Source organism: Polypterus senegalus, chromosome 9, assembly GCF_016835505.1.
Source record: "Polypterus senegalus isolate Bchr_013 chromosome 9, ASM1683550v1, whole genome shotgun sequence".
Classification (NCBI taxonomy): Eukaryota; Metazoa; Chordata; class Cladistia; order Polypteriformes; family Polypteridae; genus Polypterus; species Polypterus senegalus.
Window position 1 is genome coordinate 45,125,529 of NC_053162.1, and position 15,782 is coordinate 45,141,310.

The following is a 15,782-nucleotide window of genomic DNA, read 5'->3' on the forward strand; positions in this document are numbered from 1 at the left end:
TTTTGGTATCAAAGCCAATTTTTTGCCAAATTTACACAACCCTGCCAGCCTGTAACTTTAATACAGGACAGGATGGTTAAGTTTTCTAACAGGCTCTATTGTAGGATTAAAGTTGGACAGTTTAACATCTGTGGCAGAGCAACGGGCACTAAGCAAACTCCTGTCAATCATGAAGAATCCACTGCATCCACTGAACAGTGTCATCTCCAGGCAGAGGAGTAGCTTCAGTGACAGACTTTTGTCACTGTCCTGTTCCACTGACAGACTGAGGAGATCGTTCCTCCCCCACACTATGCGACTCTTCAATTCCACCCGGGGGAGTAAATGCGAACATTAATTTTATTTTAATTCTTTTCATTTTTATTACTATTTAATTTAATATTGTTTCTTTGTATCAGTATACTGCTGCTGGATTATGTGAATTTCCCCTTGGGATTAATAAAGTTATCTATCTATCATATCCAAACACCTTTCTTTAAATATCACAACCCAAACAAGATTTGTGAAACCAGGTGATATCGACAATCTTGAGGCATTAAGTTTGAAATTTCACATGAGTGAAGCTGTAGGCTGTGGTACTTGCATTTTATTGAAATGGATTGGGGAATTGTAAAGAGTTGTAATCCAACATCCAATTAAAGCTCAGGATGTGAAACCAGAATGTAGTGGGTGGCGTGTGGGTTTTTTTTTTTTTTTCCCCCCAAACCATAGTTTCAGAGTATAACTTCATGCAAAGGTTAACCACCACCGAAAAAATAAAGCAAGGGGAAAAAACCCTGGATTACCAAATTTGGATATGCAGGACGTGCATAAGGCATGCAATAATATGCATTGAACACTCCTGATCACGCTCTCCAGAAATTGGGGAGTCCTACAAATCATTGTCAACAAGGATTGTAACAGAATGCCATTGTGAGATGACTTGGTTCACTTTTAAAATATTACCACTAAATTTCTTGGTTAATAAAACCTAAATGTTTCAGGTTCTTTATAAAGACCTATGAATAGTTAATTAAAAACCTGATCATGGCAGTGGCCTCTTCTTCCAATTCGAACCTGATGTGTGGTGACCAGGATGGTCTTCTGCTGTTGTAGTCTGTCTGCTTCAAGCTAAACCTCTTTCATTCAGAGATGCTTCTGGATAGTACTATTGTAAAGAGTTGCTATCTGAGCATTTCTGACTTTCCTGTTCTCTTGAACAAGTCTGGCCATTCTCCTCTAATCTCTCTCATTAGTGAGTGTATTATTTATTTTATTTTATTTTTTTTTTCTTTCCTCTCCACTACCAGATCTGTAGGACCTGGTTGTCCTTGGGTATTGTACAGTAAAGTTTGTACTCTGGGATCTAATACAGTAACGGAGGCTCCCAGTATCTCAGTGCTTTTTTTATTTTTAGATATATATATATATATATATATATATATATATATATATAGATATATAGATATATATAGATAGATAGATAGATATAGATATATATATAGATAGATATATATAGATATAGATATATATATAGATATATATATATATATATATAAATATCTATATATATATATATATATATATATAGATATATATCTATATATATATATATCTATATATATATCTATATATCTATATATATATCTGTATATATATATATATATCTATATATATCTATATATATCTATATATCTATATATCTATATATCTATATATATATATCTATATCTATATATATATATATATATATATATATTGTGGCAGTAGGGGCAGTAGTGCACCCTCGAACCCTCAGGTACAACTCCGAGACCAGGTAATAGTCCAAGAATCTTTTATTTTCTTCCAGTGCACCAAGCACCTACCACACTCCTCACAAATCTCTTTATAACACGCACAATAACCTCTCCTCCTCGCCCAGACACTTTGCTCCTCTCCCACCCAGCACAGCTCAGTGTCTGGACTGAGGCACCGTCCTTTTATAGGCCCCGACCCGGAGGTGTTCCTGTCCCAGCAGTCTATTATTCCTTCCGGTCAGGGCAATCAGTCTATTACTTCAACCCGGGAGCACGCCATACCTTCCTGTCACGTGACCGTGACGTACTCCAGGGTCATAAGGCACAACAGAGCCCATAAGTCCCCCCACAGCGACTCCTGGTGGCGCCCAAGGTATCCAGCAGGGCTGTGTATAAACACCACAGAGTCCATAAGGCCCTGCTGGACCTCGGGCACGATCCCGCTGTCGGGAGAGCTCCTCCTGTCGGCCTGGGGTGCGGACCGCCTCGAAGCCGGCAGTCTTCCACAGTTCCCCCTTAGTGACGACTTCTGGGGCGGAGCGTCCGGCCCCGAGAGGGACGTCCTCCTCCAGGAGGACGCGTCATCCGGGCCTTGAATGCGTTGTCCCTGTCCTCGAGCGAACCTTGGAGGGACGGTGTACTTCCTGTCTCCCCGGGGACAATAGCGCCTCTCGTGGCCCGGTCGCCGGCAATTATAGCACCGACGGAGTCCTCCTCCAGGCTGTTCCCCTCTGCGGGACCAAAAACATCTCGGGAACTCCGTCAGCGTCGTCTCCGCCCCTTCACCTGCCAGGGAAGTCATCATGGCCGCCTGGCGGCCCTCAAGCCTTCCTTCCATCCTGTTGGGAGACCCACCATTCCTTTTGGGGATCTCCGCTTAATGTGGGCTTGCGCTCAGCCTGAGGCCCTCCATGGGAAGAGGAGAGCCTCTGTGCTGTCTGCACACCCGTTACCTTCCGCTTACTGGGAGTCGGCGTCTTTTGCACCGTCCCGCACCGGTGCACAACACCACCCGCTGCCAAGGAAGCGGCAACAGTGCGTGCTATCCCGCTCTACAGGGCCATGGGAAAGAAAACGGGAAAAAAGAAGGTCAGTCCCAGCCGCCTGCAGGGCATGACGGACGCCGCGATGTCCTGGACCCTCCTGACCGGGAGCGAGGAAGACAAAGCGCTGATACGGGCCAAACAAGCCCGGCCGCGGGACCGGGACACGGACAAATGCCGAGTGCATCGTACTCCTTAGACGGTCCGGGGGTGCCGCATTCCGTTACGGAGGCGGCTGCAGGTAAACCGCCCGACGTCCCGTCTTTGTTTTTATCCTGTTTTGCAGACGTCCGCCGGGAGGATTGCAGCGGCGTCTTGATGACGGCCTCATGCCTCGGCAAAAGGGCCGCGGCTCCCAGAAGGCAAGTCGCGGTGAAAGGCGGCTAGAGACAGCCGCGGTTGGCGACAACAGACTGGTCACCCGCGGGGGATGTCGGGACGGTGGAGGAAACCCGGAGTCCGCCGACGAGGCGGTCGCCCCTAACGGGTCCGAGCCTCCTCGAAGGGAGGGAAGGCGGCGGCGCCCAAACAAAAAGCCACCGACAAAGAGGGACGGGTTGTGGCTGACGAGTCTGCCGCGTAAAGGAGAAGGCAGATCGCAGCCGGCTTGTAGTAGCCAGCCGTCCCTCTGAGGACTCCAACTCCCAGGAGCCTTTGCGCGACCCAGCGGAACGCGTGCCTGGAGGCGACGTGCTCATTGGTTCCCGGCCGGAAGGTAAGCACAACGCGGAAGCGAAAATGCAGCCGGCCGTAATAACTAACTGTTTGGACTTACGGGTCTCGAGAAATACCTCGAGCCCCTGCACCGTTTCTTGCAGGGTGTCGAAGACCTAAAGGAACGAGTGGAGGAACTAGGAGCGACGGCAGCAGCACCTGTAAAGGCGCTGAAGGATTTCGTGCAGCGCGCCGGAAGCTCCGGAGATGATCGATGCGGGAGTACAGGTGAGTCCCTCCCGTGTCGTAGAGAGTAAGGGGACACTTACGATCGGGCGATCGGGCACCGCGGAGAATGAGTAGCGCGTGCCAAAGCACTGTGTGCCCGACAAGAGACTGGGGTACGATGACCGAATGGTCGGGGACTGGAGCAAACAGCCCGGGGCATGCGCGTGGCGTGGCTTTCCGGGGCAGTACGGCTCACCAGGACCCGACCGGTCTTAAGTGCGGGGTAGCGCCGGTGGTAGGAGTGCCGGGGATGCGCCGCCGTGCGGTGCAGCTGAATAGTGCTGTTCATCGGTGCGGGACGGTGCAAATGACGCCGACTCCCAGTAAGCGGAAGGTAGCGGGTGTGCAGACAGCACCTCCGTGAAGAAATGGGGAATCGACCGAGGGTTGTCTGCCCACACAAAATTTATTTTTTATGCAGGTCCTCTGCCAACAGACGGCCAGAGAATCCTGCCGACTACGCCAGTGTGGCAGTAGGGGGCAGTAGTGCACCCTCGAACCCTCAGGTACAACTCCGGAGACCAGGTAATAGTCCAAGAATCTTTTATTTTCTTCCAGTGCACCAAGCACCTACCACACTCCTCACAAATCTCTTTATAACACGCACAATAACCTCTCCTCCTCGCCCAGACACTTTGCTCCTCTCCCACCCAGCACAGCTCAGTGTCTGGACTGAGGCACCGTCCTTTTATAGGCCCCGACCCGGAGGTGTTCCTGTCCCAGCAGTCTATTATTCCTTCCGGGTCAGGGCAATCAGTCTATTACTTCAACCCGGTAGCACGCCATACCTTCCTGTCACGTGACCGTGACGTACTCCCGGTCATAAGGCACAACAGAGCCCATAAGTCCCCCACAGCGACTCCTGGTGGCGCCCAAGGTATCCAGCAGGGCTGTGCATAAACACCACAGAGTCCATAAGGCCCTGCTGGACCTCGGGCACGATCCCGCTGTCGGGAGAGCTCCTCCTGTCGGCCTGGGGGTGCGGACCGGCCTCGGAAGCCGGCAGTCTTCCACAATATCTATATATATATATCTATATCTATATATATATATATATATATATATATATATATATATAATATATATATATATCTCTATCTATCTCGCCATGAGCAGGGAAAAAAGTTGAAGGTAGAGCAATGGCACCAACGCCCACAGCAAGACGTTAAGAAGAGAAACAAAACAGAAGAGGAATAGTAACCGTTCTTAATTTTTGTAGATTTCAATATGCAAATGTTTAACTAAAGATGCATTACACACAGCTAATCAGCAGCTCAAATTGTAGTATGCAATGCTCAAAGTAGTGAGTCTACTATATCCTGAATTCAAAAAGTGAGACCAAAGGGGCATCCCTTATATCTGCAGACCAGCTCTTGGGACACTGGGCATAAATGCTTGACCTCCCTGTATTGTTAATCCTTGGAATCTTTAGCAGACCAGCATCTTGAAATATTATTGTGTAGTCCAGTTTCTTAGTAATGGAAAGTTCAGAAAGCTGAACTTGGCCATCAGGAATAGTAAAGGGGAATTAAAAGATACAGACAATGAAATAGCAGATGCCCTAAACTTACATTTTTCTGAGGTGTTTACAAGTGAGCAAGTGGATAACCTGCCAGAGGTAAACGCAACTACTAAGGAGGTACTGAGGGATTTGGAAATTGTAGAGTGAGAAGTTCTGCTCAGATTAAATAAGATGAAATCAAACAAATCACCAGGCCCAGATAATATTTATCCTCATGTTCTTAAGGAGGCTAGTGAGTACATATATAAACCCCTAAAAGTCACTGTGCACTGGAGAGATTCCAAAGGACTGGAAAATGGCAAATATCATCCCATTATATAAAAAGGGTGACAGGGCAGATCCAAGCAACTATAGGCCAGTAAGCTTAACAAGCATCACAGGAAAATTAATGGAAGGAATTATTAAGGATAAGATTGAGCAACACATGACAAGGACAGGAGTTATTCTGAACAGTCAGCATGGGTTCAGAAGAGGGAGGTCGTGTTTTACTAACATGTTGGAATTCTATGAGGAGGCAACAAAAGGATACGATCAAAGTGGAGCTTATGATATTATTTATCTGGACTTTCAGAAAGCATTTGATAAGGTGCCACATGAGAGGTTGGGCATCAAGTTAAAAGAAGTGGGAGTTCAGGGTGATGTTTTTAGATGGGTGCAGAATTGGCTCAGACACAGGAAGCAGAGGGTGATGGTGCGAGGAACCTCATCAGAACTGGCCGATGTTAAGAGTGGTGTTCCACAGGGGTCAGTGCTAAGGCCGCTGCTATTTTTAATATATATAAATGATTTAGATAGGAATATAAGTAACAAGCTGGTTAAGTTTGCAGATGATAGGTGGATTAGCAGATAATTTGGAATCCGTTATATCATTACAGAAGGACTTGGATAGCATACAGGCTTGGGCAGATTTGTGGCAGATGAAATTTAATGTCAGTAAATGTAAAGTATTACACATAGGAAGTAAAAATATTAGGTTTGAATACACAATGGGCGGTCGGAAAATCGAGAGTACACCTTATGAGAAGGATTTAGGAGTCATAGTGGACTCCAAGCTATCAACTTCCAAACAGTGTTCAGAAGCCATTAAGAAGGCTAACAGAATGTTCGGTTATATAGCGCCTTGATGTGTGGAGTACAAGTCCAAGGAGGTTATGCTCAACCTTTATAATGCACTGGTGAGGTGTCATCTTGAGTACTGTGTGCAGTTTTGGTCTCCAGGCTACAAAAAGGACATAGCAGCACTAGAAAAGGTCCAGAGAAGAGTGACTAGGCTGATTCCAGGTCTACAGGGGTTGAATTATGAGGAAAGATTAAAAGAGCTGAACCTTTACAGTTTAAGCAAAAGAAGATTAAGAGGTGACATGATTGAAGTGTTTAAAATTATGAAGGGAATTAGTACAGTGGATCGAGACTTGTATTTTAAAATGAGCTCATCAAGAACACGGGAACACAGTTGGAAACTTGTTAAGGGTAAATTTCGCACAAACATTAGGAAGTTTTTCTTTACACAAAGAATGATAGACACTTGGAATAAGCTACCAAGTAGTGTGGTAGACAGTAAGACGTTAGGGACTTTCAAAACTCGACTTGATGTTTTCTTGGAGGAAACAAGGGATAGGACTGGCGAGCTTTGTTGGGCTGAATGGCCTGTTCTCGTCTAGATTGTTCTAATTCTAATCACCTTTTAAGACCTTATAAGTAACAAACAGGATTTTGAAATTTACTTTAAGCGTAACTGGAAGTCAGTGTAAAGACTTAAGAACTGGAGTTATGTGATCATATTTTCAAGTTCTTGAAATAATTCCTGCAGCAGCATTTTGAATAAACTGGAAGCTGCATATAGAAAGATTTAAACAGCCTGTGAATAACACATTGCAGTAACCAATCATTCTAAAATATATGGGGTGTTATTTTTTTCAGTATCTTGCCTATCTATAAACCTTAATTTGCATAGTTTTTCAACAAGCTTTAAAAACAAGTTTTAGATTTTTTTTAAATGTGTGTTTTAAAACATATTAGTGTCAAAGATAACGCCTACATTGTAAGCTAGCTCAGTAACATTAAAGTTTATATCAATTGAGTTAAAAAGTGACAATGTCATTGGAATCTCCACCACTCTCCCAGTAAATGTTTTTTTCTGTATTTAGAGACAAGTAGGGATCCTAAAAACAACTCTCAAAAGATCTGAAAACAAAGATTGTTCAGTATCCTGGTTTAGGGGAAGGCTCCAAAAAAGCTATCTCAGAGGTTTAAACTGTCAGTTTCAACTGTAAGGAATGAAATCAGGAAATGGAAGGCCACAGGCACAGTTGCTGTTAAACCCAGCAGGTCTGGTAGGCCAAGAAAAATACAGGAGCAGCATATGCGCAGGATTGTGAGATGGTTACAGACAACCCACAGATCACCTCCAAAGACCTGCAAGAAGATTCTTGCTGCAAATGGTGTATCTGTACGTCGTTCTACAATTCGGCACAATTTGCACAAAGAACATCTGTATAGCAGGGTGATGAGAAAGAAGCCCTTTCTGCACTCACACCACAAACCGAGTCGCTTGTTGTATACAAATGCTCATTTAGACAAGCCAGATTCATTTTGGAACAAAGTGCTTTGGACTGATGAGACAAAAATTGAGTTATTTGGTCATAACAAAAAGCGCTTTGCATGGCAGAAGAAGAACATTGCATTCCAAGAAAAACGCCACCTACCTACTATCAAATTTGGTGGAGGTTCCATCATGCTGTGGGGCTGTGTGGCTAGTTCAGGGACTGGGGCCCTTGTTAAAGTCGAGGGTCAGATGAATTCAACCCAATATCAACACATTCTTCAGGATAATGTTCAAGTACCACTCACAAAGTTGAAGTTACGCAGAGGTTGGATATTCCAACAAGACAATGACCCAAAATCTACAAAGGTATTCATGCAGAGGAAGAAGTACAATGTTCTGGAATGGCCGTCACAGTCCCCTGACTTGAATATCATCGAAAATCTATGGGATGATTTGAAGCAGGCTGTCCATTCTCGGCAACCATCAAATTTAACTGAACTGGAGAGATTTTGTATGGAAGAATGGTCAAAAATAACTCCATCCAGACACTCATCAAAGGCTATAGGAGCCGTCTAGAGGCTGTTATATTTGCAAAAGGAGGCTCAACTAAGTATTGATGTAATATCTCTGTTCGGGTGCCCAAATGTATGCACCTGTCTAATTTTGTTATGAAACATGTTGCATAATTTCTGTTAATCCAATAAATTTAATGTTACTGCTGAAATACTACTGTTTCCATAAGGCATGTCATATATTAAAAGGAAGCTGCTACTTTGAAAGCTCAGTCAATGATAAACAAAAATGCAAAGAATTAAGAGGGGCTCCCAAACTTTTTCATATGACTGTATATTGTAAAATCCAGCATCTGTATGTCTGCCCTCTTTTCACGAGAGAACTACTTAATGGATTTAGGTAATTTTTTTTCCCTCTAATTTGCTTGAACATTCCAGTTGAATTTGTGACTTCTATCATTGCACTTAAGATCATAGTTTGCTTACAGGGGCAATTCATTCTTGCTGACCTGGGATCCCTTGAGCTGGGATTTCCAAAACCTCCTTCAAAGTTGCATTAAAATTTGATGTTAGTGGATTTTAAATTGTTATTAACAATTATGCTTCAGTTATACAACATATCTATGAATTGCGATGCAGAGCTACAACGTAGATGTGGCACTGTCTTTGTTTTAAGTGTATTGTTAAGGACAAATCAAACCTAATTAAGTACATGAATATCTTCATTTATCCATCCATCTATTATCCAACCCGCTATATCCTAACTACAGGGTCATAGGGGTCTGTTGGAGCCAATCCCAGCCAACACAGGGCACTAGGCAGGAAACAAATCCCGGGCAGGGTGCAAGCCCACCGCAGATATCTTCATTTAGTGAAGCAATAATTACATTTTCAATCTCAACTCTATAAGAAATAATTAAATTTAAGGTGTGGTTATGATTGAGCTAGCCATTGGCGATTTGGCAAAATCCATGACTTTAACAAACAAGTAAAACATTTCAAGTCAAGTGATTTTATTTATATAGTACATTTAATAAATACAGAAATTGTGATAAAGTGCTATACAGCAGACCAAAATATAAAAGTCTACAGATGCATGAAATATACTAATGGAAAAGAGGATAAAACCAATATGCAGCACATTGAGAAAAAAAAATGAACAAAATACCAATCTAAATAAATAGTAAAGAATAAATATAAATAACCAGTAAACACAAGCCAAGCCAAGATCTAAGATCCATCAGAATCAAAAGCCAATGAATAAAAATAAGTCCTCATCAGGATTTTAAAGTGTTCATATAGATTGGGATAATCTTACTTGTTGGGGAATTGCATCCCACAGCCTGAGTGTGGCAACATCAAAAGAATGATCATTTCTGGACTTTAGATGTGACCGTGGAATAAAAGGCAATTGTTGCTTTGATGACTAAGAAGATACCTAGGGAGAGTGTAAGACTGTAGACGATCTGAGATGTACTGTGGAGCCAGACCACGTAGGGTTTTAAAAACCAAATACCAAAACTTTCAGCTGGATTCTAAATTTTACTGATAGTGTTGTGTGGCTAGCAATTGGAAAATATGTTTCTTTTTATTTGTCCATGTTAAAAGCCTAACCAGAGCATTTAAAACAAGACAGTGACACTGTATGGAAGTTCATGGCACTCCCAGGTACAGAAAACTACAAAAGTCCAGTCCAGATGTGATAAATGCATCCTTGACTGTTTCGAGGTCCCTAAGTAAGGGACATGATTTGGAAAAAGCTCAACTGTACATATTTGTCAAATTTCAATGAACTGTCAGTCTGGTCATTTCATCAGTGATCTTTCTGTGGTCATCAAGCATTTCGAGACTTTCATCATCATACACTCTCCTCCAGGTGCCCCGACCATGTTTGATCAGGCCCCAGCCTTTGTCCAGACAGCTAGCTACTCTGACCCCATGCCTCTCCTCTCTGGAGCCATATCCATCTTGAGGCTCTCTCTGTCTCTTCAATGGTACTTCAGATGGCTCTCCTCTTACTCTCTCCTATGATGCCCGAACTGCTAAAGGCTTTGACCAAAGAACGGGCCGCAAATGGCCTGCACCCAACCTCCACTGGGAGACACTTAGCTCTCAATCCTGACTGCTTATAGATGCTGACCAATTCCGCATACTTGGAGAGCTTCCTTTCGAAGGCTTCATCCATACTATCATCCTATGGAACTGTTAGTTCCAGAAGAATAACTTGCTTGGTGGATTCAGTGACCAGGACAATGTCTGCTTACAGTGTGGTGGTTGCAATGTGGCCGTCCAAGGTCCACCAGTAACTGCCCGTCTCTTGTTGATGCCAGGATGCCTGCCAAAGATGATCTTTTGGTGGGATTTGGCTGCTTTCCAGCTCTTACAAAGGTGATGGTCTTCTTGGGGTGGTTGACACTGCTTTTCAAATCCTGTGCTGATTGCTTTAGCGATGGTCTTCAGGACCTGATCCTGCCTCCATTGATGTTTTCCCTCTCCAAGTGCCCTTGTACAACTGCTGAGTAGAAAAGTAAGAGTAAAACCACATTGTATCCATTGTTGATTGTGGGCAAAAATCCAGGAGTCCTGATTCAGCACTGTGCTGAGGCCTTAAACCTGGAACTTATGCATGATACTGTTACACTGGAGATAACTAAGCTAAGAAAAAATGACTTTTTCAGGACCTTTGAAAGAAATGAAATATTACAAAATGGTTTGTAGTTACCTGGAAATGTCTCATTTAGCAATGGCGGAAACACTGTACGTTTTAAACAAGAATTAAAAATACTATTTACTAATGAGGAATTTATTATACCCAATATAATGAAGCCAATGGTTGTTGGGACTTTTTTTAAAAATGTGAGTAGGCACAATATAAAGGGAGCATGGTGATGACTTCATTTGAGAAACTATCTTACAGCTGAAAAAGAGACACAGACTCAAACTGAAGAAAGGGAAAATGATAACAGAGGTAACAGAAAAACTGAATGGCAGTGGGAATACAGGTCAAGATTTTATTAATTTTGTCAGTGAAGAATTTTGAAAAATGCAGATGTTTCAGTGGTAATAACCGCACTAAGGCCTGTAGTAGATGGACTAAACAGTGTATTGATTGAAAAGAATTTTAGGCTTATAAGAATTTTTATCAATTATAACCAATGAAGGGAAGGGCAAAATTCCAGGAGTTTAGCCCAGTATTCTAATCCAGTTTCGTTGTACTACTAATCCAGTAAAACATAAAATAAGAGTAATAAAAACTGAGAGCAGCAGAAGCAGCCATTCACTGCAGCATACAATCAACCGGAAGAAGTGGCTAAGTAATTGCTAAAAATGTCAGCTTCCATATTAATGGGTATATTTAAAAGAAATATTAACACCACATGATCATAAATAATCCCAAAATTAGATAAAAAACTGCCAAATAGTGTCATAAACAATGTACATAGCTTTGAGGTTCTGTAGACAAGCACTCCAACTGTGAATCAGCTTTAATCTCAAAGGATGCCAATTCAATTACATTTTTAGAAGCATTTTGCAGTTCCTCGCACAGAATTATCTATGAAGGAATGTATAATCATTTGGTGATGCCTCAACTAAGGGAATAGTGTTGAATTTACTAAGTCATGTTTTACTAAGAAGACACAAATCAAATTCTGCACTTCATAAAATATTACTTATCAAAGCAGCTTTACTTCCAAGAGAGTAAATGTTTAGCAAGCAGCATTTAAACTGTAAAGACATTTCTGAACTGGTGTTGTATTTTTTGTTTTAATTTGACTTCCATCCATCCATTTTCCAACCCACTGAATCCGAACACAGGGTCACGGGGGTCTGCTGGAGCCAATCCCAGCCAACACTGGGCACAAGGCAATCCCAGGCAGGGTGCCTACCCACCACAGGACACACGCACAACCCCCAGGGCCAATTTAGAATCGCCAATCCACCTAACCTGCATGTCTTTGGACTGCAGGAGGAAACCAGAGCGCCCAGAGGAAACCCACACAGACACAGGGAGAACATGAAAACTCCACGCAGGGAGGACCCGGGAAGCGAACCTGGGTCTCCTAACTGTGAGGCAGCAGCGCTACCACTGCACCACCGTGCCGCCCTACAGATAAATTGTTATTTAAAATAATGTATACTGTTAATAATTTAACATGTGGGAGCACGGTGGCACAGCGGTAGCGGTGAGCTTGCGCCCCATCCAGGAATTGTTCCTGCCTTGTGCTCTATGCTTGCTGTGACTGGCACAAACCAGGATCGATGGATGGAATAATTAAACATATATACCAAGATTTTTCAATGTTCCTTAAAAGTATGGAAGAATTTGTGTTCTGAATTTACATCTGGTTTTACATTTATTACAGATGCTTATTGTGTGGAGATTGGTTACATGGAGAAAGAAAATGGAAGGACAGGAATTGGGGGTTGGTACGTTTGACAGACACAATACTGCTGCAATAAATAATTCCATCCAGGGTCACATGCGTCACAGCAAGCATCTTATGGGTGGCAAGCACAATCTGTGAATGGGACGCCAGCTCATCGCTACCACTGCGCCACCATGCCCCCACATGTTTAATACATGCTTTAATGCATTTTATCATGAAAATGATATCAAGTATACATCTTAGTATTCTAAAATGTTCAGAGAGCTGTAACATCATGAATGTAATGTATTCCTCGTGGTGATTACTGCCTTCACGCACCTGTCAGCATAAGAGGAAACCCATTTAAGAAGCACATAGCAATTAAAGACTAGATTGGGAAACACATGGAATACAAAGAATTTAACATGCTTCTTTAGTTACAATGGGATTTGAGAAACTCTAGTAAATTTTAAAATGAAGTTTACAACTTTCTACTTTAATGACAAAATAAAGTACGGTGTTAAAGTGGAGATTTCAGGATTAAAGTTGACATTTCAACTTTAATCTCGATATAGACCTTTTTTCTTCACTGTGTCGCTATGTTTTTTTTCTTCTCTGTGGCCCTAATACGCTTCCATATGACACTCAGATACTATTTCTTATTTCTTTCTAATTTTGAGCACTATACCACTTTCTGAACTTGAACTTTTGAGTAGAAATCCATCAATTTACTTTTATTGCTCATACCACTCACTGCCTAAGCCAACAAAGTGTATGTGTTTACCTGCCTCCACTTCAGTGAGTAGGACATCCACTTTGTATTTGTTGAAGTTCTTCAGTTTTAAACATTATTTTACCATTCTGTTTTAACAAAACACTGATTCAAAGGGGCTCTTTACGTTTATTTGCATATTCAAATATGCAAAATTCTGGGAGGAGTCAGAGTGAGGTTTGTAGGCACTTGCATGTGTGTAAAAGTTCACGTTGGGATTTATAAAGGGGAAATGCATGGAACTTTGTTTACACACAGTTTTATGCATCTGGATTTTTTTTGTTCATACACACATTTTTGTTTTTGTCCGTACACCATGTTTTAGTGTGAATACATGAGGCCTATGAAGCTCATCTTTAATATCTCAGATTGCTGCAAAGTCACATCGTTAGTTCCAACATGCAACAATATTTTAGATATTTCATCATCAAGCAATTTATCATGAATGTCAAATTTGTTTGCCCTGGCAAGCATTTAGTTTTAACCGCTGGTTTAGCATGGTTTTGGATTCTAACATTTTGCTGTTTTAAACTTGGAGTTACAAAGCGCAAAGTGGGTCCTGCAATTCTCCAAAAGCCAACTGGTGGGGATATTTATCCTCAAACTACAGCTAGATATAAGGACAAACAGACAATTTATTTTCACAAAAGTAAGCTCCATGGGGCACAAAAGGAAAAAAGTTATTGCATATAACAATAAAGGCAATCCAATGTGTACAAAGTCCCAATACAAAATCCAAGGCATTGTCCAAAAGCACAGCAAAATGGAAAAAATCGCAATAAGTCCAAGGCACAAAAAATCTTAAGAGAGACTTACCACTCCTTAGTGAATTCGAATGAACCATAAGGTACTGTAGGATACCCTCTTCCCCACTTCTTGGGAAACACAAAGAACATAACACAGTGACATAAATAAACACCTAAACTGTACATACTAAAGAACACAACGTACCCTTGGCAGAGAACAAATTGAACTTTACATTTTGCTCTGAATTCATCTTTATTGCTGTGTCTGCAGTCAGTGACTTAGGTGCCTGCTGAGTCCAGCTGGTTCACTGGGAGACCCTCCTGTTCAAGCTTTAAATACACACTTGGCAATCAACTCCATGTAGTTTATTTCTTCTCCTATCAGATTATTCTGGGTTTTGTTCAAGCTGTGATTTTTCATTACTGATGGTTTTGATTTCTTTTCTGCTCCAGGTAAGTTTTCAGCTGTTCTCTGCTGCTGTAAAACAGTTTCTGCATGTACTTCCTAGTCTACTACTGCCATATGTCACATTCTCCAGAGCCACCAAACATGACATGAAAATATTATTTAGGGCTGACAAATATTATGCCTGTGTAGCTAAAGGTATTTCTTCACAGCCAAGTCACAGACACACCACGTGTTCAGTCTAATGTCTAAAATAACAAATGCTGATGCCAATAATGGCCAAATGCTTCAAATGAGAAATTTGATTTTTATTATTGATAGAGTCTGCTATTGTCTGTAATTAACTGACATGAACTTTTGATGTGTACTTGAGGCTTTGGACCTTAGCCAATAGTAACTGACCACACAGGTTACTCCAATTGCTGACCTTTATAAAACACTGAGAATGTATGAAATTAACATAATTTTTTGAGAAAAGTTTTATATACTTCTCAGAGTGTTAAAATCACTCCTAATCCATTAACAGTGATATTTTGTGTACTACTGGATGACATTAAAGCACATTGGAATAAATGGATTGTAGCCTACACCAAACTACTAGCATGCAGACTTACCTTCCTCAACTGGAAGAATCCCATCAAACCTTCTATAAGTCAATAGGTATGTAATGTTCCATATTATCTCAAATTAGAAAAAAATCAAATTCTTTCTTGGTGGATATGTCCAAAACATTTTTAAAACATGGAAAGAATTTGTTAATATTATTTTAGAAGAAACACATTTAGCCTGCGATTGTCTCTCTCATGTTATTAATTGTTTATTTATTCATTAAGAAAAATAAGAATGTTTTTTTTTCTTTCTCTTTTTTTCTGTTTCTGTCTCTCTTCTTTTTCTCTATCTCATGGGTGGAGCCTGAATTTTGTTTTGTTGTGCTTTCTTTGTTGTTGTTGTTTTTTCCTTTGTATTTAAATAGTTGTATATGTAAAGTTATTATTATTTGTTTGAGTAGCATGCCAAAGTAATGTTCTGTTTTTTAAAAATAAAATTTAAAACACTTCTTTATTTGTAAGGTAAAAATGATTTATTTTATGACTCTGCAACTTTCTTGAGTAAACAAGCAATGTTTTAAAACTGACTTAATTAAGAGCCAAC